The following is a 4,981-nucleotide window of genomic DNA, read 5'->3' as shown; positions in this document are numbered from 1 at the left end:
GCGTTTCACTGTGTTAGCCAGGATGGTCTCGATCTCCTGACCTCGTGATTCGCCCGTCTCGGCCTCCCAAAGTGCTGGGATTACAGGCTTGAGCCACCGCGCCCGGCCTAGAATATTTTCTATTATAAGTGGCATAACATAATTAAAACTAAAAATGGAAAGTCAAATTATAAGAATTTGTCACCCCTGCGTGCCAGCCCTGCCAGCCGGCCAGCCGGCCTGGCTCCCCTCCCTGGCACGGATCGGTGGGCGGCTGCCCTAAGTAGAAGGGGATGGGTCTGGGCCTGCCGGCGGGCGAGGATGCGGAACTTCTGCGCTGCCCCTAACCGCACGCAGAAGAGCACGCAGTCCGACCTGGCCTTCTTCACGTTCCCGCGGGGCCCGGCCAGATGCCGGAAGTGGGTGAAGAATTGAAGGAGAGCAGATTTAGAAGATAAAACACCTGATCAGCTAAATAAACATTATCAATTATGTGCCAAACATTTTGAGACCTCTAGGATCTGTAGAACTATATACATTTTGCAGAGGCATCAGAAAACTAAATAATTGGTTTATTTCTCAAAATTAATTGAAGCAGATACTTGTGAAGTCATTGGGAGAGTCCTTAGAGGACAGTTCTTCCAGATAATGAAATACCAACTATATTTGATCTTACCAGTCATTTGAACAACACACAGAGTAGACACAGAAAACAAATAAAATAACTGAGTGAAGAAGAAATCAGGACACTGAAACAGAAAAAAAATCGATAAAACTTCTGAACACGAACAAAAACATAAAGAAATCAACAATAGCAACGCTCAGAACCCCAGTGAAGAAGGGGGTGAAGGATAAGATGAGGATATTTTACCTCTAACCCTTGAAGAGAAGGAAAACAGAGAATAACTAAAATCTCTGTTTGAAATCTTGATTCTGATGGGAAAGCAAAACATACCTCTGGATGGATATGAGGCTGATGAAATCCCAGAAGATCTTTTTACTCCAGATAACTTTCAAGCACTGCCGGAGTGTCAGATAAATTCTTGTGAAGAGTTTCTGAGAAAATGGTTTGAGACAACAGCAGTTAACACGTTGTTTTGTTCAGAAACACAGTAGAAACAGATGCTAGAGATCTATGAGAACGGTATTCGAGAAGAAACTCTCAGGGAAGTGAGAGACTCACACTTCTTTTCCATTATCACTGATGATGTAGTGGACATAACAAGGGAAGAGCACCTACCTACCTGTGTTGGTGAGGTTTGTTGATGAATCTCATAACCTAAGAGAAGAATTTGTAGGCTTCCTGCCTTACGAAGCTGATGCAGAAATTTTGGCTGTGAAATTTCACACTATGATAACTGAGAAGTGGGGATTACATAAGGAGTATTGTCGTGGCCAGGCTTACATTGTGTCTAGTGGATTTTCTTCCAAAATGAAAGCTGTTGCTTCTAGACTTTCAGAGAAATATCCCCAAGCTATTTACATGCTCTACTCTTCCTGTGTCATAAATATGTGGTTGGCAAAATCAGTACCTGTTATGGGAGTATCTGTTGCTTTAAGAACAATTGAGGGAGTTTGTTCTTTTTTCCATCGATCGCCACGACTGCTTTTAGAACTTGACAATATAATTTCTGTCCTTTTTCAGAACAGTAAAGAAAGGGGTAAAGAAGTGAAGGAAATCTGCATTCTCCATGAACAGGCAGGCATGATGCTTTTGAAATTTTAGTGGAACTCCAGCAAGCACTTGTTTTATGTTTAGAGAGTATAAATAGTGACACAAATATTAGATGGAATAACTGTATAGCTGGCCGCGCATTTGTACTTCGCAGTGCAGTAACAGATTTTGATTTCATTGTTACTACTCTTGCTCTTAAAAATGTCCTTTTACAAGAGCCTTTGGGAAAAATCTCCAGGGTCAAACCTCTAATGTCTTATTTGCAGCCGGTAGCTTGACTGCAGTACTGTGTTCACTCAATGGAGTGATGGAAAATATTGAAGTTTATCATGAATTTCGGTTTGAGGAAGCCACAGATTTGGCAACCAAATGATCTTCAAATGAAACTCCCTGGGAAATTCCGCAGAGCTCACCAGGGTAACTTGGAATCCCAGTTAACCTCTGAGATTTACTATAGAGAAACCCTAAGTGTCCCAACAGTGGGAAACTTAAAGATGTATTCTCAGAACAGCACCTCAAAGCTCTTAAATGCTTATCTCTGGTACCCACAGTCATGGGACAACTCAAATTCAATACCTAGGAGGAACATCATGCTGACATGTTGTAGAAGTGGCTTACCCAATCCCGACACGCTCTCAGTCAAGCTTCATTGTTGGAGAATCAAATGGAAACACAGGAGGAAAGATATAGAGCTTCCATCCACCATCTATGAAGCCCTCCATCTGCCTGACATCAAGTTTTTTCCTAATGTATATGCATTGCTGAAGGTCTTGTGTATTCGTCCTGTGATGAGGTTGAGAATGAGTGGTATGAAAATGGACGAAAGCGTCTTAAATGCATATTTGAAGTACACTTTGACAGACCAAAGGTCAAGTAACTTGGCTTTGCTTAACATAAATTTTGATATAAAACATGACCTGGATTTAATGGTGGACACATATATTAAACTCAATACGAGTAAGTCAGAGCTTCCCTCGGAAACCATGGAAAATATCTAAGAGACTTTTAAAAATAGACTTTCTTTCTTTTTTTTTTTTGAGACGGAGTGCAGGTGGCGCGATCTCGGCTCACTGCAAGCTCTGCCTCCCAGGTTCCCACTATTCTCCTGCCTCTGCCTTCTGAGTAGCTGGGACTACAGAGGCCAGCCACTACTCCTGGCTAATTTTTTGGCTAATTTTTTTGTATTTTTAGTGGGGACAGGGTTTCACCGTGTTAGCCAGGATGGTCTTGATGTCCTGGCCTTGTGATCCACCCTCCTTGGCCTCCCCCAAAAAATAGGGTTTCTTATATTTGATATTTGGAAGTAAACCAATAAGGTGTATGTAGGCCACTTACTCACTAAATATCTTTGCCTATAGGACTCCATTGAATGCATTAGCTATTGATAATCTACCTGCTTAAATGACCCCTGTTTGAACTCTCATGCTTTGAGGACCTATCTGTTCTTCCAGAAGAGAACATTGAAAATGACACGTTTCCTTCTGCATGATCTCTGCTGGTGGCACTCTGGAATTATTTTAGTTAAGTCATCTTAGACATAGCATTTATTATCACTGTGGATCTCTACTCGTTGGGTACTAATGAATTCTTTGAAGAAATATATTTTGAAGAGGTGTGGGAAGAAGGAATACATTTTATAAAATATTATAGTGAAGCTCTCACTTGACCTTTGATTAACAGGAATTTTAAGTATGTTAAAAGTCTATACGGGACAGTTACAAGAAATTGCCAGAGAAAGAGAAGCTAGTGAGCTTGTCAAACAAGGATTTCAAAGTGCCTTCTAGTTTTTTTGTAATCTACATTTAAGTAACTTCATACTTAAAAGTTACAAACATTCTGAGAGCAAATTGTAAATGTGATGCCCCAGAACATCTAAAAATTTCAGTATGCATTTCATCAAATCAAGGATACGCTCCAACATAGGACAAGATATCAACATTGGTACAATACCACTATCCAATTTATAGGCCTCATTCAAATTTTGCCAACTTTACCCACAATGTTTCTTTTCTGCTTTGGCCCATGATTCAGTTCAGGAATACACAATGCACTTGTCACATCCCTTTGGTGACATTCCATCTGAAACCATGCCTATCTTTCTTTGTTTTTCATCACCCTGACGATTTTAAAAGAGTACAGGTCTTTCATTCTTTAGGGTGTCTTCAGTGTGGTCCATCGAATATTTCTTTATCACTGGACTTGGGCTGTCCTTTCTTGGAAGGAACACCTCAGGAACAATTTGTGCTCTTCTTAGAGGATCACATGAGGAGGTACACGATGCTAACACTTCCAACCTTCACACGTCAAGGTTAATAAGTGATGTTAACCTCATTTTTTCACCAAAAATGTACCATCCAATTCCTTCATAATTTATAAGTATTTTGTAGGGAGATACTCTGAAATTACAGTAGTGTCTAGTGTCACATCAAAATCTGCCCACCGGCCTTAGCATCCATTGATGATACCTGCCTGAAATAGCCACAACAATGATGGGTGTAAAATGATGATTTTCTATTTCTACCATTTCTTCTCCATTAATTACATGGCATTCTACCATAAGAAAGATTTTTCTCCCCTATATGTTTTTTAATTTATGTGTATAAATATGAACTCCTGAATCAATTTTTTGATGTGTGGTAATACATTATCATCATTATTTATTTTGATATTCAAATAGTCTCAGATATGGTCACTGGAATCTCCTGCAGGCTAATTCCTGGATCCTTTTGACATTTAATTCTTTGCTCATTTAACAAATTTCTGGCACAAGATGTTCCTGACTCATTTTGTATTTTCCCTACTTCAACTTTGGGACCAGTCATTTCACTAAGGTATTTAGAAATCAAGATCTGGGCAAAAGGCGGACTTGTTTCTCCTGAGTTGTCCTGGCATTTAAACTTCTTAATGGATAGAGCAATCTATAAATGCACGTATGTACACATGTACATACACACACATAAATGCACATGTTCTTGTCTATTTATATGTCATATATATTTTAAAAATCATGCATTCACATGCATACCTTCATTTCCAAGGCAAAACCTCAGGATACTTTCTAGGCTTCCCCCCTTCAATTTTATAAACCCTTTTTCAGAAAGCAAGAAAGCTGGTTTCTCTATATGGTGGTTTCTTTGTTTAATCCCTATCTGTAGCCAACTGCCTTAATCTGCTGGTCACTTCTTCACCTTTTTGGTGAGCTCTGTGCCTTCATGTTTCCTCTCTTGACACGTTTGTCACCCTGCAGCCACCATAGTTCTATGACTTTTTAATGGATATTATTTGAGCTAAATAGTTTAGAAATGGAGTATTGTTTGAAAATCACTA

The 4,981-nt window shown here is 39.6% G+C and overlaps 1 pseudogene; it reads left to right on the top strand.

Annotated features, from left to right (window-relative positions):
* The first annotated feature begins 300 nt into the window (after window positions 1-300).
* On the top strand, window positions 301-2,652 carry LOC117085786 (annotated as a pseudogene).
* The last annotated feature ends 2,329 nt before the right edge of the window (window positions 2,653-4,981 follow it).

The sequence above is a fragment of the Trachypithecus francoisi genome, unplaced genomic scaffold, assembly GCF_009764315.1.
Source record: "Trachypithecus francoisi isolate TF-2019V2 unplaced genomic scaffold, Tfra_2.0 Contig00586, whole genome shotgun sequence".
In the NCBI taxonomy this organism is placed as follows: Eukaryota; Metazoa; Chordata; class Mammalia; order Primates; family Cercopithecidae; genus Trachypithecus; species Trachypithecus francoisi.
The sequence above is the reverse complement of the archived record's forward strand: the minus strand, read 5'-3'. Positions and strand labels throughout refer to the sequence as shown.